The sequence below is a fragment of the Zeugodacus cucurbitae genome, chromosome 5 (genome assembly GCF_028554725.1).
Source record: "Zeugodacus cucurbitae isolate PBARC_wt_2022May chromosome 5, idZeuCucr1.2, whole genome shotgun sequence".
Taxonomy (NCBI): domain Eukaryota; kingdom Metazoa; phylum Arthropoda; class Insecta; order Diptera; family Tephritidae; genus Zeugodacus; species Zeugodacus cucurbitae.
The window spans coordinates 42,259,250-42,283,967 of NC_071670.1; the positions used below are offsets into that span (position 1 = coordinate 42,259,250).

General features: G+C 34.6%; 1 protein-coding gene and 1 long non-coding RNA gene across 3 annotated transcripts in view; one reads left to right on the forward strand and one right to left on the reverse strand.

Moving 5' to 3' along the window:
- Nucleotides 1–24,718, forward strand: part of LOC105216205 (hybrid signal transduction histidine kinase A) — a 79,032-nt gene that overhangs the window by 28,961 nt on the left and 25,353 nt on the right. The window lies entirely within an intron of this gene.
- LOC105216204 (uncharacterized) lies at nucleotides 9,575–21,476 on the reverse strand. Its single transcript, XR_008471596.1, has 3 exons — nucleotides 21,269–21,476; nucleotides 9,790–10,063; nucleotides 9,575–9,728 (listed from the first exon to the last, which is right to left on the reverse strand). It is a non-coding gene; the product is annotated as an uncharacterized LOC105216204 (long non-coding RNA).

Sequence of the window (24,718 nt, forward strand, 5' to 3'; positions counted from 1 at the left end):
AAATAGTAATTCTTCACACAAACCGTCTAGAGTCAGCGCCTTTGCGTGTGAATTCTGCACCAGTTTCGTAATATCTACTTTAACTGCATAATACTAGTTCAACATTTCACCAACGCCATTACACATATTTAGCATACAAATTATATTTTCCGCAATTTAAGCATTTTCATAACGCAATTAATTAATAAATATTGCAAACACTATCTCGGTGTAGGAAGTTTTCTAGTGAAATTTATTTACATGACCACTCATTAAATGGAGTGAAATAAAAGAAAAATTGAAATAAACGCGCCTTCACTTATGGCTTCCGCCTCCATTTCTGCACGAAATAACCACTATTTACGAGCGTTTTGCTACGCCAACAGTTCCTTATTTTCAAAATAAATTAAAAGTACTCGAAACACTTTTTCTGAACCCACCTTTTATGGGTACTGACTGAAATATGGTCTCGCCTTATATTGGTCGTGGTTTTTGTGCCGGCCGCTTGACAGACGTGACTGTCATAGTTTTCAAAAACCACGCTTCAATGCATAACGGTCCATGCCAAATAGAGTTATCTGCGTGTAATGCTTTGACTATGAAGAAATTGTATTTACAACGCGCTGTCTTTACTTCTCTGTGACAATTGAAAGTAAAAAACATTCGCTTAGAAACTTTGCCAAAATCGGTGCGATTTCCTTTTACTTATGTTTAGTAGTTTGCCAAAAGAAAATGCTAATACTCGCATGCGAGTGCTTACTTGAAAAGTTTTTATTTTCATTACAACTATGCGCTTCCGGTGGGAAATCGCAAGTTCGAAAGTTGATTCGTCTTAAAGTCATTCACGTGCTTCACTGTTTTGGTATTTTTTTATGGAATGGCCTGTCGAAATGTTGAATGTGAAAATATTTCAACAATGAATCACTTTGTATACTTCAAATGTTCATCGAAGTTTCTGACGATTCGCGCTATTTTTGATGTAATACTTTCTCACTACCTTCCTTTTTATTTGGTCCGATTATATTGAGAGGTAAACTTGACTACGCAATTTCTTAAAAATTTATTAACTTTTATTGATTATAACCGATATTTAAATATACCAATTTTTAATATCGTATAGTCTCTTCGAAGTACATTGCGTATCACAACATAAGTAAAGTATAACAAAATAAACTTCCATACCATATACAATATACATATATAAAATGTGAAAATCGGTCTTCAACAAAGTACCTACTTATTCATCCATTAGTAACCAAAAATGTGATCAGTTAATGCAATAACCTCAAAGCAAAATGAAAGAAAGAAAAATAACAACCGTGGCGTAGTTCTCATTGGAACTACCTATGCTAACTCAGAAACCTCTTCACAGATTTCAACTAAATTTGATACACGTAATGTTTCGAATATTCCCTTCGAGCATAAATTATCTCACACACATTATACTTATTGATTTTAGAGAAATTGACAATTGCATATTTATCACATTTTTTATAAGAGCATATTAAGATCTTTTCTTTTCAATCAGTGGCCAGATACTTCTGCATAAAGCTTGATTTTAGACATTAGCTGGGTCATATCACTTCATAATTTCTGGTTTGTTGTTTTTCTGGTTATTCTGAATCCTAGAAACTATTTTAAAAATGTTATTCTCATCAGAGTTTACTCCTAAACTTATAATTTCGCGAGGAAAAACTGATTTCCAATTAATTTTGTCAAATTCAATACAGATTTTGGTGATATTACGTTGATTTAGGTCCATTCGATATCTGTTTATTGAAACAAATTTTTAATGAAGAAATACAATTTTACAAATTTGCTTATTTTTGCGCATTGTGAATTATCTATATTACACTAAAAGTATTTTTTGCTGTTAAATTTGGCAATATTTCTTCCAGTCTTCTCCAAAAATTCCCAGTGCCATTAAATTTTATTAAGTTTATTCAATTCTGGTTATTCCTCAAATATGACGTTATCCAATCCACTCCAGCAGAATTGTACATTTTGTTCCCTTTGCACACTCCTAATTACACAATTCTTTGTTGATTTTTATCGTCGATAAAGAAATCCATGTTGTTAAATTTAACTTTCATTAAACAAATAAATGTACGCTTCTGACCTGCGGCGATTAATTCCCATCACATATAATTACATACATTTGCATTTTTTGCGCTGAACATGTCCATTGAGTGAGCACTCAGCATTTGACTACAAAACAACAGTTATGGGAATCAATAAGACTTAATAAGTGTGCAGCAAGTAATGGATGGTCCGTATGAGTAGTGATGGATGGTAATTGAATTGATGATGTAGTACACTTGAGATATCTTAGTTATGTTGTATAAACAACAAAGTAAACAAAACAAATAACAGGATTTTATCTGCCCTGCAGACTTGAGTAAATCAAAGTAAAAAGCTTTGTGCGAGTATTCATCGATATTACAAGCGCCACAGTTGGTGGGAATGGATTAACAGATATGTACTTGCGTTTTGTGAAATTCTTTTTTATAGCCCCTAATTGCATATGGTGAAGCAAATTTTGGATTTCTGGAGGAGGTGGGTGAGAGAAAAGAGTAGAAAATTTCGCAATTTTGGTGATTAAGCAATGTCTTTTACTTGTTGTTCTTCTCTGGAAATTGGAAATTGGAGTTCTGTGGTCGGTAATCGGGGTTGTTTTGATTAAGAATCAAACGGCGATGCGTCGCATGGTCTAAACAACAGAAAAAAAGTGATGACTCTTCCTCTACAATAACAAAAACAACAGAGAGGTTCAATATTTTACATTTTTAGATTGTCTATAGATGTCTATGGTGTCCGGGGTTGAGTCTTGCAATCAACATCAAGATTCTGAGTGTATTTCTGTCATGAAAAAGCTATTAATCTTAACCTATATCTAGTAGTGAACTTTATAAAAATATTTATACCCTGAACAGACAGGGTATATTAAGCTTGTCACGATGTTTGTAACACCCAGAAGGAAGCGTCGGAGACCCTATAAAGTATGTATATAAATGATCAGTGTGTTGAGCTGAGTCGATTTAGCCATGTCCGTCTGTCTGTCCGTCTGTATATATACGAACTAGTCCTTCAGTTTTAAAGGTATCGTTTTGAAATTTTGCAGATGTTATTTTCTCTTCAAGAAGCTGTTCACTTGTCGGAACTGCCGATATCGGACCACTATATCATATAGCTGCCATACAAACTGAACGATCGGAATCAAGGGCTTGTATGGAAAACTACCGCATTTTACTACATATCTTCACGAAATTTGGTGTGAGTTATTGCTCATAGAAATAAACACATAGTCACTAAAAGAAATGCACCTGTGAAGGGTATATTAGCTTCTGTACAGCCGAAGTTAACGTTTTTTCTTGTTTTATATTGCTAGTGGTACAGAAAACTCTCAAATCAAGTTGTCTTATTATAATAATTATTACGTAATCTTGTACTTTGAACTTTAAACTTAAATCGACTGTAATGAAATTTATTATTAAGTACAAGTACATACATTCATACATATGTACATACATACGTCCACTAACGACTTCAATTAAATGCAACCACATTTCAAGCGCCTCATCTTCTCTTACAATAAAAAAAGTTATTTTTCTTCCCTTTCATTGTTCATTTGGCACTTCTCGCTCACTACACTTTTATCGCCACTCAACAAGCATCTTTATTTTAAGCAGCTACTAATTTGAAAATAAAAACACGTACAATACGAGAAATTGCTTTGTTACACACACGCGTGCAATTAACGTGCAACACACAACAAAAGTGAGTACTGGTAATTATAATATAATGACAACAACAACAGCAGCAACCCAGCAATGTCATAATAAATAGCATAATGCATAATAAAGCCCTTAACAATTTTATTATGCCATAATTTACGGTTATCAAGCAGCACGCAAATGCAATGCAATGGCACGCATTTAACCATATGTACATACATACTTGCAATAACAACAACACCAGCTAGCTAACTGCCAAATATAATGAATGCAACAGCAACGAACTCCATTTGGAACTCGGAATGGGTTAAACACAAATGAACCGCAAATCCATTGTAGGCATTAACAGAAATGAAGTTTATTGTTGTTGCTGTTGTTGTTTTCGTTTTTGTACATTTTTAAGCGAACCTTCAAGACAATGTAATGCTTAATGACAGCGTTGCGGTAGCTGCAACTGTTGTTTGTTGCAGTTGTTGTTGTTGTTACTGCAACTTTTGTTGCTGGTGTTGTTGTAACTTTTGTTGTTGTTTCTGCAACTGTTGTTTGCTGTCGTGTTTGTTGTTAAACATTTTGTTGTTGCAATTGCTGTTTGTTGTTGTTGTAACCTGCTGCAATCCCTCATTACCATTGATTGTGTGCTTTCAACGCTGGCATATTCATTATTTCTTTGTTGTTGTTGGTTTTTGATTTTTTTGGGTGTTTGTGAGTACGTGTCACTGCTACGGTGACTGTCATTTCCACTTCCACTGCAAATGCACAACTGCAACTGCAACTGCGGCGACCGCGACAATTGTCTTCCAGCTGTGCGCATTCACACAGCCATCCCGACATTTGATTGCTTAATTCCTTTGATTTCTTCGAATTTGAAAGGTTTTTCGTTTTGAGTTTCTCCTTTTTTTCTTTCTTTGATTTTTGGATTTTTTTCGGCTTTCCGTTATGCATTTCGTGGTGCATTCACCGCGAGCAGCGAGTTAATTGAATCATTAAAGGGTATTGAGCGTGACTCTACGGGGCACAAAGAGACGGTCAAGTGTGATTGCAGCATGCATGTAAATTGATAGGTATGCATGCTGTGTATATATATGTTTGGATGTATTCAATTGTGTATATGATTGATTCACCATTAATGATTGGTTATGGATGCAGTGATTCCAGTTACGTATCATGTATGTATGTCTGTATAAATTTATATATATATTGGTAATAATGTATGCATCAAATGTTGTGAATTACGCAAAATATTTGTTTATTCAGAAATGAATTTTAAATTAAGCAATGTGATATTAAAATGAAGAATTTAACAAAAGATTTGAATTTAGCAATACACAGTAGAAACTCGTTTATCCGGCCCTCAGTTATACGGATTCGCGATTATCCGGACTACCAACCGCGACCAATTTATATGTACCAGAGATCTGCATTCAGTACTAATGAAATTAGTGCACTAACTCATGAGCCAAACAAATTAGTGCAAATGAGTACTAATACTAATATCGAAAATGGCTAAGACTCAATTCCACCAAACCAAAAAAACTCATAGTAATTCTACACTTATATGTGTCGTCAATTTATGACTCAAATGAGTGTATAGTAACAATTTGATTTTACTCATTTGTTCATTGGTCACTATGAAAATAAACTTGAATGAGTTTGAAAAGAAAATATGTACATATATAGAGGAATTGCAGAAATAGGAGGAAATTATAGAAGAATTGCAGAAAATAGCAATAGTAGTTATCGAAAATAGGAGGAATTTATAGAGGAATTGCATAAAATAGTAGTAGTAGGCGTAAGGAAACGAGTAAGGGTTAAAGAGAAGCGAGCAATTGCTGAAAATCCATGATATCACACTGGTCACGATAATAACCAAAAACCGATTTTTTCATTTTGACGCGCTCGTGAGGATTGGGTGCGTTCGGGTGGTGGCTCAAACGCTTTGTAGGTGGCCCATGGTTTCATTGGCTACCATTAGAGCCATTGGTAGCGAATCTAGCTTCACCAGGAGCGCGACAATCATATGAGTACCATAAAAACCGATTTTTTCACTTTGACACTTTGTTGCAATACAAATATCAAATAAAATGTTACCGAAATGTTTTATCCATTGTCCATTAGAGTTCATCACTTTTCAGCAGATTGCTTTGAAATATAGGCCTAAATGTGGGTGTACGAACCTTACAAAGGAAGAGTTGTCATTATTTAATATAATAAATAATGAGGAAACTGAGTATAGCTTTACAAAACGTGTGCCAAACGGAAGGTGATCTATTTGTCAAAAAAGGGAAATTACCAAAATATTACACAGTACGATTATGTTAGCAAGGCGTCATTCTGTAAAGGTTACTCTAAATGTAACCAATGAGTTTTTCAAAACGGACGGTATAAAAGTTACCCGATAGGGACAGCAAACAACAACAAAGTCACAGTACAAAATGTTCCCATATCAGTGAGACAAAGAAGTGCCCTTAGTGTCGAGAATATTGCTGCCGCTAGCCCACCAATTGAGGGAGACCCAGATTAATCTCTCACACGTCGTTCTCGAGCGTTGAGCAACTCTGTGACGACCTTGTGGCGAAGTTTGCGAAAAGATCTTGGCCTACATACTTACAAGATCAAATTGACCCAAGGACTAAGCCGCTTGACCGCCAGAATCGTCATATGTTCGTAAAGTGAGGCTCATTTGTGGCTGAATGGCATCGTCAATAACCACACGTACACGTACTCCACGAGGTACCATTGAATTCCGAAAAAAATATGGTTTGGTGTGGTTTATGGGCCGGCAGATTGTTTTGTGCCCAATGATATGGACTTGGACAATATCGATTTATTGAAAACTAAGTTTGGTGAACTCGGTATCTCACGAAATGGCCCAGTCAATTGGCAATCGTGCGATTTGACACAGTTAGACTATTTCCTGTGAGGCTACGTCAAGTCTATGGTCTATGCCAACAAGCCAGTGAAATTGAAACAGTATCGGACTTCTGCAAGCGTGCCCTTGGTAACCATGTAATCGAGAAATCGAGATCCATACATAATGGCAACGAATACACTTTCACAGGAAAAAGAATACGTTTCAAAACGTATAAAAAAAACTTTTGTATCGCTCTTATTGACATCACATTATTTCAGGCATACTTCAAATTGAGGAAAAGTAATTTTTATTATCACAACAAATTCTACTATCCCTTTATAAAAGTTATTGAAAATAATTAAAAGTGACTGAGATGCTTATTGATTTGTGGTTCAATAATTTTTTCTTGGTTCTCGCTTTATTGCATATGACCTCACTGTCCCACAATTTAAATTATAGAGTGTTAGTATAAGAAAATATGCCTCTTAAAAAGTCAAACTGACAACTACATACACATTTAATACTTATTGCAGGCATATCCATTTATATAAGCCAATGTATAATAATATATACAAGTAAATAGATACTCCACCGGAGTATATGAAGATATCATTTCTATAATGTCTCTCATATATATGTATATGTAAGTGTATGTATGCACTTGCAACAAAAGCTTGTTGCTGCAATTTACCGCTATATAAAATGAAAAACGAATGCAACAACTCAAAGCAATCAAACAAGTCTTTGTTAGCGGCCATTGAGCTTTTGGTGTTGGCATCTGTTAAAAATAAATTCACATATACATATGTACATACAAATATATATAAATATACATACATATATACAGTGACTTCAATGATGCGCCCCAATATACTCGTACGAAATCAATTACAAACACCAGCACAATTCGCCATTGTGTGTGCTGCTGCTGTTGGCAATGCAATTGTCATAAAACCAGAAATCAAATGCCACCAACCAACTGCAACGATGACGCCGGCAATGTGCGACTGAAAAAAATATTAAACAACTGCAACTCAATATGCACGCATCTATAAGTATATTTATTGCGCCTCGAATACTTCCAGTTCGATAAAAATCTTTGAAATGCTGCAGACTTGTTCGATATTCACATAAAAGCTGCCTTCCACAGTCTCTGGAGAGCCAGTCGCCCGGCAACATGTTGACAGTTTTTTCCTCTGAAATCATACCCCGCCGAAAGTCAAATCATATTCAAACAGTAGAAGCAGAAGAAATGTGAAATTAAGTGCTTTTTCGTGCGCTACGCGAGCACCGGTACGCCGCACACACACACAGCGGGCATGTTTGTCGGCTAAGACAGTGGGTGGGCGGTGAGTACTCGATTCACCAAAAGCGATTAACCCTTGTAAAGCCTTGTAAGGTGCATGTAAACATACGCAAATGCGATAGAAAGCCAACAGCTACCGTGCAGAAATGTCAGTACATGTCAGTGAGTGATTCACATTCGCCGCTGCCTTTGATTAGCTTATTTTCTAAGCGATTTTTTGTTGTTTTGTTTTTCGCGTTTGCTATTGTTTTTGTGATGTTCATAAATTTGTGCTAATTTTTATTGAATGGATTTGCTGCTTTCACGCCAGGCGCACTTTCTTTTGTTTAATTATTTGTGTGTTGTTGTTTTTGTTGTAATTTTATACACACCTTTTTGTTTGTTGAAAAATTTCTTAATTGAAAGTAGCGCATCTTTTGTTTACAAGCGCACCTCAAAGCGTTAAATTTACTTTGTAATCCGCGCGGCTTTTCGGCCCGTCAGCCCAGAGCAACAACCAAATAGTGGCAATTGCAGTTGCAACAATTCAATTCAACTTAATTGCATACATCACACAAGTTGCCAGCAATTTTTTGTTGTTTTTGAAAATTTCTTAGTTTTTGAGATATAAAATTTCTTCACGCAAAAATTCGCTTTGTATGCAATTGTAAAATTACAAAAGAAACAGCTATTCACCAACTGTATGCACCTATAAAACAGTCATGCATTCGCCCACTCACTCAACTCAATCATAACCAAGCGCCTGCTCCACTGCACCACAAACTGCCCACCAAACACGCTTTTTTAGTGAATGAACGCGGCGCGCAGGCGCATTGGCGAGTCATTTAATGGAGTTACAATGCTTAAGTATTCATATGTATGTGTATGTAAATAATTTTGCATACATATACGTAGATATGGCTGTGTGTAATCAAAGAAAAATATTGCTTCGAGCTACATTATTATTAGCGTTCAAAATATGTCAGTGTGGAAAGCAGTCAGGAAGGCAATTCCTTTTTATTATTGTTGTTGCATTTATTTTAAAATAAAAGTGTACATAGAAAAATATATGCTCGCTCGCTTTAATAGTAAAATCAACACCATTCATGTGGGTCGACATAAATACGTTTATTGACGAGGAAAAATTAAAAAAAGTTGAATCAATGTAAAAAAATCAGTTTTTTCTTTAAATTTCCCATTTCGTCTGCTTCTTTGCCATTAACATTATTTGAAAACAATTATCTGTCAGGCTTTGTTTTACACCTGTATACAATCTCTTCATCAGCGCACAATGATTTTTGCGCGCATTGTGCTACTTTTATGGCAGCTGGTCTCTTCCTTATTTGGCGTTTGGCTGGCGCATTTCTTTCAACAATCTCTACTCACTTCCTTTATGCGTTGATAATTGTTAAATGCTTAAATTGCTGTATGATAATGCTGAAGAAAATCAGATATATTATTTGAACAAGCTTCAAGTGGAGCTACATTAACCTACTGCTCCCCAAATTGTTTGCCAAAGATCAGTCGCAAAATTATCAGATCGGGTTTTCCATGGATTCTTGTTAATTCAATTAAAAAAATTTCAATAAAATTTTCTATAGAGATTGCGGACTCACGGTACTTAAAGAATTCAATATTCAGCAGAAAAACTTATTTTCTATTTTTGCTTGAATTATATGCAAATTTAGCGAGTTTTAGTGTTCTTTTGACTCTGTTAGATATCTGTTAAGTAAAGCATTTTTCAATATTTTAAAGTTATGAAAGTAACATTTCAAACTCGGAAATTCATCATCGAAACGCCTTGAACTTGATTTCTTCTATATAATAGTGTTCATTGGTATCTAAATCAGCTACAATGACAGTCCAAAACGGGACAACGCTGAAACAAAAAATTTAGCAATTAAATAAAAACACGTAAATTTTTATGATAAGCTTCATACCAGCCTATATCGTGTATCCTGCCACACAATTTCGACTTCGACGATGTTCTTATTATTCTATCCTCTCGCTATTTTTTCATCTTCATATACGAACAATTGCTCTCGATCTTAAAGTATACTTAAATTGTGCAATATTAGATCGCTTCCAGATGTTATTGTGTAACTGCAATCGCGGTAATTTGCCTTTGACGTCCTTGAAAACACTAAAGTGACTAGCCAGAAGTATTTAGTGACTCCGTAACTCGACTTATGACACTTCTTCCTTCTTTCAAACCTAAAAAAGGAACGAATTTATCGCAATTAGTTGATTGAAATAGAAAAAAATATATTTGTGTATGGAAACAATTGAAGTATAAGGATACTACAGTGGAACTTCCATAACTCGAACTTCTATAAGTCGAAGATCTCTATAACTCCAACATTTGAATTGGCAATAGCGTTTATAAATAAAATTTCATACAAATTTCCTTCCATAACTCAAACTTCCTTAACTCGAAGTTTTCCATAACTCGAACTCTTGAATTGGCAATAGAAGTCAAATTTCATACAAATTGCCTTCCATAAATCGAACTTTTCGACCAGGGCATAATACAAAATTTAAAATTCTACTATCAAGGAACAATTTTAAAAGAGTCTTTTTACATCGTATGGAGGCGAACAAAAAATATGATTTTATACTTATAGATTTCATAAATCGTGTAACAAAGGCATGAGATACAGACGTCGAGAGCCAAACAATAGCAAACTGCAACGAACAAAATTACAGAATATATGCAAGACTTCTTGCGAAGAAAATAACTAAAACTGACTAAATCTATATTTTGCACCTTTTTTTTTATTTATGTTTTAAAGAAAATTTCTATAACTCAAAGTCTCTCTTACTCGAAGTTTTTTTGTGGATTATGGTGATTCGAGTTAGAGAAGTTACACTGTATATACAAAAGGCCGTGGTATATTTGCTATAATATTAATTATATTGGTGGGTAACGATCTGTAGATGATGATTTTTTATAAAGAATTTTCGATTTGCCGTTGTCAAATATTCTACCAATGCCTCTGTCAATACTACATATGGTACAACAAATAACTGTTAGTGTTATTTAGTGTTTAGAATAGAGGAAGAGAGGGAAGTCTCGGGAAAGAATTATAGATATGCACCTTGAGATATATTACACATGTTGCACATCGTGTAAGGTCTTTTATTGCTTATTGGCTTCTGTCTTTTTGAGTATTCTCTCAGCTCTGAGTAGAACATTAAGAAGTAGTATAATGCTATTGAAGTTATAGGGGGATTATATATATTATTTTCATCTTTGAATTGTGGGATTTTCGTCAAATGAAGAAACCGTTCGGTTTGAAATTTCAAAAGCCTATCTACAGGTATCTAAGAAATCGTTATATTAAAATGATAAATCACAACGCAATGATATGATTTCTTTACAAGTATCTGTTTTCGAATTAATTTTTTTTAAATTATTATGTAATAATAATTGGAACACAGCTTTCGTATACGCGTTAATCCACAGCGAGTCGCATTTACTTTATAATGATGTAAGTGTCTAATTAGTTGAAGCAAGTTATTAAATAATACATTTTTAGTAGGTTAAATGCTTTTACTTTTTGGACATTTTTTGTATAATAATAATTAATTTGTTTGTTGGTAAACATTTAAAAACCGGAAAATATGTACGTATTCATTACTGTACATAGATAGATAGACAAAGCGGAACTTGTCAAGAGACTTCAGTTAAATAGTCAATTGTCTTCACTGGCCTTAAGACCAAAAATCAAGAAAAAATTAAAAAAAAACAGCAACAATACTAACAGCCAACTTACATATCTATGTATTGTAGTTAAAGTGTTGCTTGCAACGTTTTTTTTATCCACGGAGGTAATTTTCGCTGCGTGCGAGTACCGTAATGTTGTTGTGCACGCATAATTTCAGACATTGTCATACATGAACCGAGTGTGTGTGTGTGTGTATCTAATCTATGCATACGAAAACAAATGATCTGCAGTCACATAATCTTCACACATCAGCATTACAACAACACTGAAGACAGTTAAAGTTGCTTTTAATTAATTCATTGACTATTTACATCTTTTTTTCTCCAGCATTTTCCGCATTTGCATTTTGATGAAAAGACAAACTTGCACAAGTTGTTTACACAAACTTTAAGCCTTACGACCATTGATGACATACAATTTTTAAGGTTAATAACTTGTTGCATATATATTTACATATTTTTTATACACAAAATTACAATAAATTCGTATATTGGTTAGACTAACTGTGAGTTGAGGTGAAAGTAAATAACTTGTAGTGTTATTGAACTCTAAATTCACTTGCAATACAGTGAAATCTTTTTAAAACGAATATTCGATATTTGTGTTAGAAGTTTCCAGACTATTTGAAATGTTATTTCTATATTCACCAGAGAATGTTAACCGTAGTGGAGTAGATGAAGGAAGAAAGATAGAGAAACAAGAGATAGAGATTAATAATAATATTGCCCCTCAATGGATGGTAGTTAGAGTTACAAAAACAGAGAATTAAATTAATTACACTAGTTTTTTCAACATCTCATTAAAATTTACTGTTCATAAGTGTATTAACATCTAACCATGGTTTGATCAAGAATAATCAGAGACATTCTGTGGCAGGCAGATTTATCAGCAATATACTATTTTCTTTCTCAATACTCCAAAATGCTAATTCGACAAAATTTTAGTTCCTTCTGACCTGACTCTACCGAAGATTATGCTGTCAAAACTGTTTATGCTTTATATATAAAATTCTTCTAGTGTTTATGCCACTGAACTCCTCCTAAACGGCTGGATTGATTTGAATAAACTTCTTTGTGTCTTATTTTTTTTTTTAATTTTAAATTTATAAAATTGATGATGCCTTCATTACTATATAGAAACCGCCTAAAAGTATAGAAAATTGTTTTGGAAAAATTTGTTTGAGAAATGATCTATAATTGAATGCCGCTACGGTCGGTGTACCAAATCTTCATTTTAATTATATATTAATTCTAATTATTATAGTAGTGTTTCACTTTGTTTAATATCCTAATAATAGCCGACGTCTGTCAGGTCCGCTAGTTGTTCCATAAAATACTTCCCCTGATCTTGAGTTTCGGGTTGGCAACAATGGCAATTCTGTGATTTCTCTATCCTCTAAACTGTTAACTTGTGAAAACTGAGGTGATGGGACTACCAGTCTGTCTTTATGGGAAAACAATTTAGGTTCACGATAGTCATTAGCATAATTCATTTTAAACAATAAGATTATAACAAGAACCATTAAAATCACTATTAATAATCATAGTAAAAGTAAATACCTTTTATTGTATTCGCCTCACTAACAGAAAATGGTCAACAAATTGTACAAAAACTTAAAAAAGTTATCTTTCGCCTACCCATTTTGACAGTTTTTTTACGAATCATGCCCTGAACACATAGGCGACGAGAGACATCTGCCAAATATAAAAATACTCACGTTCTTATGGGCACTGCTTTTTAGACAACACGACTTCGCGACAGCAGGCTTGAAGTTGTCGCTGTCGCCAAATTACAAATGTGTTCAATTTTGTCACTGACCACTGTAGAGCTGCCACTAATATGTGAAATGAAATGCAAATTATTCAAAGTTCTAACAAATATGACGTTATTTTGTCAGCAGAAGCGTAAAATATCTTATATATATATCATTTGTAATAACAATCGATTATTTAAAACCAATCAATCGGCTTTTATATACATATGTTTTCCACAAAAAATTTCACTTTGAACAAAATATATAAATTTTATTGAAGTGAATGGTTTCAGTACGGCAACAATGAAATTGTTGTTTGATATGTCGCTGCCGCCTTCAAAATGTTCAAGGCGCTGGCTTCAAGGCGACATTTGTAGCCAGCCGTCGCTACATCGTGCCGTCGTCTTTGTGTTCAAAGCATCAAAGAGATTCCCATGACAACACTTTACCCTTTTTACATTTATTTCTCTCTCTCTCTCCTCTAAGCCTAAACCCACACCGGATTAGTTAAAAACGTATTTGAATTGTAAAAAAAAAAAACAAAAATATAAGAGATTTCTTTTAAGCCTTGTTTTCACTGTGTCATTTTAAGGACTAATTGCAAGAAGCATTAATTAAAAATGGTTGTCATTTAAATTAAATTAAACCAAAAATGAAAACTTTGACATTTTGACATTGCTTGTCATTATTTTGACATACAATGTATGATCTAATGCAAACGAGGCATTACTGCTGTAAAATCACTGCGCATGTCGTCTTGCATTACTCACTCATAATTGAATTAGTTAAGCGTCAACTGTATTTTGTTATTTTTTACAAAATACGAATAACAAAATTTGTTTGCTTTAATACATTCAATAGGTTAAAGAAAATGATTTTATGGTTCTGAAACCAAAAGATAAATATTTATATAAAATATTTAAATTTTTCAAGAATATTTAAGTATGGAACGCATAAAGGGCTTAACTGTTTAAAACAGTCAAATTTTTCTGGCAAATCCGAGACTTACTAATTGCTACATCAAGCAACATTGAAGTGCTAAAATAAAAGAAATGTGAAAAAGGTGCCAAAAACACAGGCATACCAGACATTCCAATCGACAACAATGTCAGTCAACTGCCACCAACACCAAAAAAAAAATACTTTCCACAAAAAATAGCAAAAATTTCGTTTAAACTGACATGAAGTTAATAGACAGTTTTTAGAAATTGTTGAATTTATCGCCAAAAGACAAGTGACCACCATTAGGAGTAAGCAACTATGTATATTTTTGTATGTATTCATGTATGTATATCAATGTGGTTGTCTAGTTAACCAGCCGGCAGTGTCATTGGCTTTGACCGTCTGCCTCGACAGGCGGTCCATTACCAATTTTTCTGCGCTTGTGAACTTGCCAAGTGCAAAGTGTCTGCAGACATTCTCGCACATCTGTTTGTATGTACATATGTGTGTATATCTTGCTCGCTTGTCGCCTTAAAGTATTTCTTAACCGCTCACTTGTTGATTTATTTAATTTCGCATTTTATTTATTTGCTTATTTATTCCTATGGATTTTAATAACACTTATAAATTTCTTGGCCGCAGTTGTGTGTACACACACACTCACACACACACACAAACACTGCCACAGCAGCTTGCCAACTCACCCGTAAGCCACACTTGAGGCGCGCTTGTAAGTCACCGGCAATACAGGCCACCAGATTTGTTTTTAACGGTTTTTTGTTGTTGCAGTCGGACAAGATGTTGGCGGATGATCATTGTCAGCAAAGTGGTCAGACAATTTGTTATGGTTGCTGATGCCGTGCGGTTGTTGGTGATTTCTGTTGTTAGTGTTGTTGCAAAACATTTTGCCAATTAAAAGCCATACTTCTGCGAATCTGTACGTTGGCAAGTTGAGGGTACTGATCTTTTAGCATGGCTACAAACGGTGTTGCCACAGTTAGAAAAATAATAATAATTTTAATAATAAGAGGAAAAATTGTAAATAAAGAACTTAAATATGTTGCTTATGCAATATTTAGACTAGAGGAAGCCGAAACAGTGGACCTTGAGAAGCGAAACTCGCAGATTATGCCATTCTGTCAAAATTGTGAATATTAATAATTATTGTTAAATAGCGACAATGAAATCATTACCATCTATGTTTAGTATAGAAGTTGATTAGGAAAACGTTCTTTCCCGATTAAAAGTGATTGTATGTCTAGAATAGGGCTGGTGGTGAACGAGGACAAGACGAAATATCTCCTGTCATCAAACAAACAGTCAGCGCATTCGCGTCTTGGCTCCCACGTCACTGTTGGCAGTCATAACTTTGAAGTTATAGATAATTTCGTATACCCTGGCACCAGCATCAACACCGATAATAATGTCAGCCTTGAAATCCAACGCAGAATCACTCTTGCCAACAGGTGCTACTATAGACTAAGTAGGCAATTGAAAAGTAAAGTCCTCTCTCGACGAACAAAAACTTAACTCTACAAGTCCCTCATCATTCCCGTCCTACTTTATGGTGCAGAAGCGTGGACGGTGTCAACATCCGATGAGACGGCACTAGGAGTTTGCGGAAGATTTATGGTCCCTTAAACATTGGCAACGGCGAATACCGCAGAAGATGGAATGATGAGCTGTATGCGTTGTTCGACGACATAGACATAGTCCAGCGAATCAAAAGACAGCGGCTACGCTGGCTGGGTTATGTTTTTCGAATGGACGAAAGTGCTCCAGCTCTGAAAGTTTTCGATGCAGTACCCGCTGGTTGAAGCAGAGGAAGAGGGAGACCTCCACTCCGATGGAAGGACCAGGTGGAGAAGGACCTGTCTTCACTTGGTATTATAAATTGGCGCCAAACTGCCAGAAGGAGGGATACGTGGCGCGCTGTTGTGGACTCGGCTATAACCGCGTAAGCGGTGTCTACGCTAGTCAAGAAGAAGAAGAGTATGTCTAGATCACAGCGAAGATCGGTTGACTAGAAGTGATACGCTTGGAACGATCTTCTCAAGCAGAGAGTTCCTTTAACTATTTCTATTTTGCTCTGGGCTAGGTGTCGAAACACTTTCATAAGCTTTAGTTTAATAGAAATATGTGTAGGTTTTAGATGTCTATCTAATCGAGTTGGGAAGTAAATTCCATAATTCGGAAACTATCGAAGGTATAACTTTCGATGTTTGGGGAACCATTTAATTGGACACTCATGCAATGAGGGGTTTCATGTACTCAAGAAATAAGACTCAATGGATCATCGAATAATCTTCCAGAATTCTCAGATAAAGCAAAGCTTATGTTCGAATTACTTGTGGACCACTTCATTAATTTAGAAAAATTAACCCTATAACTAATAATAGTGTTCCTTTAAGGGTGAAACTTGATGAAAGTAAGAATTTGTTATTGTTTTAATTACATAAAAATACTAGAGATGGAAGATCTCATATGTGAAACTGGATAATTTTTATTTCTTAAATTAAACAAATTTCATTTTCAATCAAAATGGCAACCCTGCAGGTAGCAACCATTGACTTCAGTCTTTTGCCAACTTCGATTGCTTTTCTGCATCCGTGGCTTTGAACTTTACAGTGACTAATGAATATATACATACATATACGTTTAAGTATTTATAAATCGCATTTGTACAAAAGATGTACATACATATATACCCATTCACACGAACATATGCAAGTATATACATAAATGCAATAATGCAGCTTAAGTTAAGCTTTGCATGCCGCCAACATTCAACATGCACCTCAACTACCGTTACTTGTTTAATAATTTCCTTTTTCTTCTTTTAGTTGCAACTTTGCTTACAAGTACATATATGTATATACAATGTATGGGTATCTCATACTATATGCAATTTGCATTCGATTTTGGTAAAACACGCATGCGCACGCACATTACCGCTAATTAGAAGTGCAATGTTTGCCAAACAAGTGTGAATGCACAGTTATTTTGCGTCAATATAATGAGTCAGGTAGATATTTTCGGCACGTAGAGTCACGTTTGAAAATAAATGGACTTAATTAACTGATATTTTCATTTGAAAGATATTTTCTAAAACCTAAAATGACACTTGGCAAGTCTTGGCCGCTATTTTGTCGCTCAAAGCGCACTCATTGATTAATTGCACTTTTAATATTAATTAAGCTTTATCTTGTCGCTAGAGATAACGTGCATTTTTATTGGCAATAAAAAAGTCGCGGCGAATGTCTGTAAAAGTGCAATGAGTTTAGTTTGCTACACTTGTCTTTGTCTGCTGGACAGCTGAATTTAATGCAACAATTTGTTATGAAAAAATCCAGAAGTGTTTGCCAAGAAATAATTGCAACAAATTTGCGACAAATTGTTAGAAAGTATTTTGTTTATATGTACATATATGTATTGGAGTTGGCACTCTCTTGTGCATCGACTTTTTATTTCGCATAATAAATGTGTTATGTATTTCATGGAATAAAATCATATTTTAGTGCTTAAAGAAGCGATATTTCACTATTTTCTATAATAAATTTGCCAACTACATTCAACATTTGTCATTATAGACCACGCAAACCGTTATTTTCTTCTTCTTCTTCTTAATAGCCGTAGGAACCGTTTACTCGGTTATAGTCGTTATTACAACAGCGCGCCATTCGCTACTCCTTGGGGTCAGTTGGAAATCTCTAGTGCTGCCAGGTCTTTTTCCACCTGGTCTTTCCAACGGAGTGGAGGCCTTCCTATTTCTCTGCTTCCACCCGCGAGTACTGCATCAGACACTTTCAAAGCTGTAATGATTTCGTCCATTCCGACAACATGACCTAGCCAGCGTAGCCGCTGTCTTTTTATTCGCTGGACTATGTCAATGTCGTCGTATAATCGTACAGCTCATCGTTCCATCGTCTGCGGTATTCACCGTTGCCAATGTTTAGAGGACCATAGATCTTGCGCAAACCTTTCTCTCGAAAACCCTAAGAGTCGTCTCATCGGATGTTGTCATCGTCCACGCTTGAGCGACATACATCAGGACGGGAATAATGAGCGAATTGTAGAGTTTGATTTTGGTTCGTCGAGAGAGGAATTTGGTTTTCAATTGCCTACTCAGTCCATAGAAGCACCTGTTCGAAAAAATGGTTTTTCGTTGGATTTCGAGGCTGATATTGTTGGTGTTGTTGATACTGGTGCCAAGACGAAACTATCTACGACTTCAAAGTTATGACTGTCAACAGTGACGTGGGAGCCAAGACGAGAGTCCGCTGACTGTTTGTTTGATGACAGGAGATATTTCGTCTTATCCTCATTCACCTCCAGACCTATTGCCTCCGTTGTTTTAGTCTCAAGAAAAATAATGAAGATGCCTTATTAAACCATCATATCATGAAATTCGGACTTTCGCTTTAGAGTACATAAAGTATGACTTCCAGCTATAGCTAGACGAGGCCTATATTTTTAATTATAATTATCTATTTATTGCCCATTCCCTGGAAATTGGAACATAAAATATCAAGGTCCTTCCAGTTTTCATGATGAAAACTACATCTTTAGTCTGTAAAGATCAAAGTTAGCAACCTTTTACTAACTACTGAAAGCTCTTCAAGTTCACTCATAAGGTCATTAGGTCTACTGATTCACCTTTTTTTCGACTTAAAGCCCATATTTGAATTCAAACATAATACTACAAAATCGACCACATCAAGAAATTTTGTTCCGAAGTTTTAGTATTCTGAAAATTGTGATGGAGCCAACGTCATACTACCTCACCACCTACTTATAACGGTTAAATGCAAAATAATGGCGGAAATGGCAAAACATACCGTAACGACTTTTGAGTAATTAATGAAATCAATTGCATTAAATGTTTTCCTCATTTTTCAAAACTTTAACAGTATCACTTGGCGAGCACTTCTTTGGTCATTTACATTTCTTTATTTTATGCATTTCTGCTTTCAACCAACTTCGCTTTCACGGTTTAATCGGAATTTGTCATTCGTACGCTGCATGTAAGCGCAATAAACGAAGTCATTAAAAGCAATGCAGATAAATAAATATCACACGCCTATTGTTTCGGCACGCCACACCACGCCAAATGGCCGTTGCATGCAACACTGCGATAATTTATATTTTTTGTTTTCCTGATGTGCCGGCAAAGATTTTCGTCGCGCCTCATGCAATTAGCGGTAACTGCGCAGGCGATGTGACTGCTTAAGTGAAAGAAAGGCAAGAAGATGCCTGGAACCTTCTTTACAAATTGCCTCAGTGGAGCGCCGTTTGAGTGGAGCTCTGAGCTTATTCTACACTCACTCGTTCGATCAACGAGCAACTTAAATGGGCAATAAGCCGGCTTGTCACTGTCACCATCAGCTGCTAGCTGCTGGCTGACAGCATTCGAAGCAGCTCTCGGCAACACGTTGCAAGTTGGTCAAATAACGGAAGCATTAATTGCATGCAAAATAACCGCATGCCGCAAGTGGTCAGCACAAGTCAAAGCAATTTCTTTGATGAATACATTTCTTTGCGCATATTTCACTGTGTACATATTTACTTTATATACTTTTTCTTTTACCACTTTTTTATTTATTTATTTTTATTGAATGGCAATTTATTAACGCAATAAAAACGTATTTATTCATTGGCAAATAATGTAAATAATTGCTTTGCATTTATATCTTTCGTGTAATGCAATATTGTTTTTTTCGCAAATATAATAAAAAATGAAAGCAAATACAGGGTGTTACAACTTTTATGTTGTTAAGAGCTACGAGGTCGGATACCTTAAGGGGTTAGGTGGGTTTCAGTGGTTAAAAACAAGGGTATTTTACATTTTTTTTTAATATACGATCATATATTTCATTTAAACCATTAAGCATATCAAAGATATATGTTTAAACAGTATTTTGAGAAATTTCAGTCACTGGCACCTCATCTTCCATTACGTGTCCAAAAAAAAAGAGTTTTTGCCGTGGACCATAACTCGTGATTGGTTCATCTAATTAACTAGATAAAATTTTAACGACGTGATTTTATTTAACTTTTCAAGAAATCGTGTCCACCGTAATAAAAAACAAGAAAAAACGTTAACTTCGGCTCTACCGAAGCTAATATACCCTTCACAGGTGCATTTCTTTTAGTAACTATGTGTTTAAGCAAATCTAAAGACGTAAGAAAAAGTGAGTAAAAAAAAGAAAACATTTTACTAATTATTTTTAGCCGGGTTGTTTGCTAGAAACATTAAGGTTATATAGTTAACCGATCTGAACAATTTCTTCGGAGATTATATTATTACCTTAAGCAGTAATCCATGGCAAATTTCGTGAAGATATGTAGTAAAATGCGGAAGTTTTCCATACAAGCCCTTGATTCCGATCGTTCAGTTTGTATGGCAGCTATGATATATTGAACCGATCTGAACAATTTTTTCGGAGATTAAATTATTTCTATGAACAATAATTCACACCAAATTTCGTGAAGATATGTAGTAAAATGCGGTAGTTTTCCATACAAGCCATTGATTCCGATCGTTCAGTTTGTATGGCAGCTATATGCTATAGTGGTCCGATATCGGCAATTCCGATAAATGAGCAGCTTCTTGAAGAGAAAATAACATCTGCAAAATTTCAAAACTATATCTTAAAAACTGAAGGACCAGTTCGTATATATACAGACAGACGGACATGGCTAAATCGACTCAGTTCAACATACTGATCATTTATATATATACTTTATAGGGCCTCCGACGATTCTTTCTGGGTGTTACAAACTTCGTGACAAACTTAATATACCCTGTTCAGGGTGTAATTAAGTTTTGGGATAAAGTTTTGCATTGAAACTGACGTGGCCTGATGGGCGGAAATTCTAAAGGGTCTGTCTCTTAAAATATTACTCAGAACGATTTGCTATTTTTGGATAATATTTTAAACATATTGTACTATTTAATAAGACAAAATATACAAATTTTCAAATTTTAAAACTCACCTCACTCCTTAAGTAACCAAAATTATGGTAATTGAGAGAACAGAAAAATAATTTGAGTTCCATGAAAGCGCACTGTATCATCAAAATGTAGCTATTTGACCCGGAGTTTCCATCGAAATCAATCATTGAGCCAAATTTCTTTTAGGGGACTCCCCACCCCTCTCGATTTCAAATTTTGACGATTTTCAATGGGCTGGTAAATTAACATAAATTATTTTTTAGGGTTGTAACTTTGCATACATTGATTTAAAAATTGAAAGAAAAAATTTTACATAATTTTTTTGGTGTTGTAGTTTTTTGTCAAACAAAAGCCCTTCTTTTCGGTGGCGCATGTAATTTCCGCTCACTGGAACATCTGAAACCAAAAATTCCAACGGGATTAGAAAGAGTACATGTTTGGCTCTGGTATGAACTAGGATTATTAATTTCGCACACAAATTAACAAAATGGCGGAACTTTGAAAATGTTTTTTTGAAAATCGCCTTTTATTCAGCCACAAATCAAGTTGAAATATCTTTTGGGTAATATCTATTTAAAAAATATGTTGGAGATAATTTGAGAACTTTTATTTATTTCGAAAATCCATTATCTCTTAGCAAATGTCAAGTTTGTTCAAAACAACCTCTGCCTATGTTTTTACTATTCTAGTAATCTATTTACAATAATTAGCAATAATTTTGACAATGAGCAATGACAAATTCGAACTTTAAAGACCTATATTTCGAAATTTAAGGCTACATTCGAAAAATGGAAAAATCAATTAATAAACTCATTCGGTCCAATACCATGAAAAAATCGGTTTTACGGTACAATTTCTTGATTGAGGTTGATTTCCATGAGTACTTTTGTTTTATAGGAAAGTTAAATAAAACATTTTTAAAACCTTTCATTTTAAGACTTCTGATATATTTTTTAAATTACTATTCTAAGTTCGAAAGTAGCATCCATATTAGTATTGTAGTTACTTTTATAGCAGCGCTAAACATCTCCCCCAACTGGTTAAGGGAACTCCTACATCTCAGATGACAGTCCTTAAGTCCTTCCGTTCCGTAAAATATTCATCAATATTCGATTTATGCTCACCGTAGATATATTTTCATCTGATATTATGGTAAATTCATTCCTGAAAGTGTAAAGTAGGAAACAAATTAATATTAACATTCTTTCTTTATTATTATACATATTACATAATATTAATTTATTTAATAAAATGTTAAGAAACTTCAAGAAAAATTTGGTCCGAAACCATGTCATATCTAGCGTTTTTCCAAAAAAAATTTTTAATTTTCATAAACCAGATTAATTGCTTTCTTCTGGCACTTAATCGCTTTGAAAGGTCTCACTTCATTTAACCTTGATTGCCACATATTTCCACTAATTGCTGTTATGTGCTACAGTATAAAAAACCATTGGCACGTGCTGTTAACAAACTCGTTTGCGCCACAAATAGATCGACTAGCTCAGTCGCCACATATACCTACTATATATATTGCAAAGAATACACATAGTCACTGCTTCTCGAATTGGCTATGTGACGTTAAAGAGGTACCACTTTGTGAAAATAAGGTTAAGCTGACGGAGTATGCGCGCGAAGCTGTGCTAAAACAGAAGTCATAAAAAAGTCATCGCTTTTTAGCGCCGATTTGGCTATTACTGCGCCAAGAAATCATAAATCACTGAAAATTATTGTTTACCATTTTGGTTTTGAGATGGAAGTGGAAATGTATTTGTATGATTAAGTATATCTTTTTGCAATTGTTAGATACACAAATTGTTACAGTATGTTTAAAAAGGCATCATGTAGATTATTGAGTTTTTATCTTAGTAATTCTCAAGGCCGTGTAATTTGTATTTTAGGTATTTAAATGTCAATTTCTCTAATCAATATTCGTGTAATCAAAAATGAGAGTGAAATATAATGAGACAAAGTCAATTGATTAACTCTGATTGAGTGTATACTCATTCCATTAAATTAGTCAATTTCGTAATTAGTTTCTATTAGAATCTATTAATCGGAATTAAAAGTGTTTAAAGTTGAAGCCTTCGAGAGTTTCCTTCAAATAAAGATTGTGATTACTACAGTTTGTAGTCAATTGATTAATCGATTAATATAGTTAATTGACTTAATTAAGAAACACTTAATTAATTATTCAAAAAGAAGATGACCTAAATCGGAATTTATTTTCAGTTGAGATTTAAACCATGATTAATTCTTCATAATTTAGGTCTACAACTTTGCTTCCGCCGTTTTCCAATAGATGTCTCTAGGGTCAAGCACTGGTCGATTAAATCGATTTTTTTATATCGATCTTGGACATTTGTGTCAACATTAACCCACCAAAATATTTGTAGAAATCTGTTTGCATCCCAAACTTATTCTCAACTGAAAATGTCACTTTTTGAGCGGAATTCTCGACATTTGCGGGAAATTTTGTTTTTATACAAATAAAGTCTTAAATTTACAAAAAAACGGCGGAAGTAAAGTTGTAGACCTAATAGAAAATTAGAAATGTGTATCTCAGGAATTCTTGAATAAATAACTAAATATATTACTTAAATCATAAAGCGATTACACAATACTCATTAATATGAAGAAATCGGAAACCTCATTTAAAGTGCGTAATCTGTTACTTCAATGATTATGAAAAAACAAAATCAAATATTCTTGAGCTTCAACTACTAATGTGATTCTACTGTCGGCATTCTGCGAACTTGCTTCAGCGGCACACTTCACATTCTACGCGTAATTACTTACTTGTTCGCCAAAGCAAATAATGATCTAGCATTATTTACGGAGTTAATAATCAAGAGTAATATCATCAATTTATCACCATCATTACCTACTTGTCACAATAATTACGCAGCATTATTGCGATGTGCCGTTATAATTTTGAGTACATTTTAAGCGCTTAGCCCACAAACAATCACACTGACATACACACCAAAGCACCTACAAAGCAAGAAGTCCACACTCGGCTGCTGCTCTAATAAGGTCAACATGTTCCATGTTAACCCACTTTTCTATTGTCATCAATATGGAAAGAACATTGGCAAACAGCGATTTAAGTGGCGATAGAGACAAACAGACGGACAGACAGTGAATGAGTACGCGTTTAGATGATCGCGAAAGGCAGCTTGTAGTTGTGGATCAGTGTGAGTGTTTACCATTTATATTTATGTATAAATAAATAAGCATTGTGTTACTTCTGAACGACGTTATATACTTACATACAAATCTAAATATGTAAAACATTGCAGTAATTTTGCAATCCGCAGCCCCAAATTCCCGATTTCTACCAGGCGCGCATAATCGAGTAGTAAGGGCATAGTCGACGGTTTTCGTCGAATATCTTCCAGACTTGTGGACCGATCGTTACATTTTGGGGGTCTATGGAAAAAGGGACGCTTTCTGCATATAACTACCAATTTGGGATCCGATCCATTCGGTGC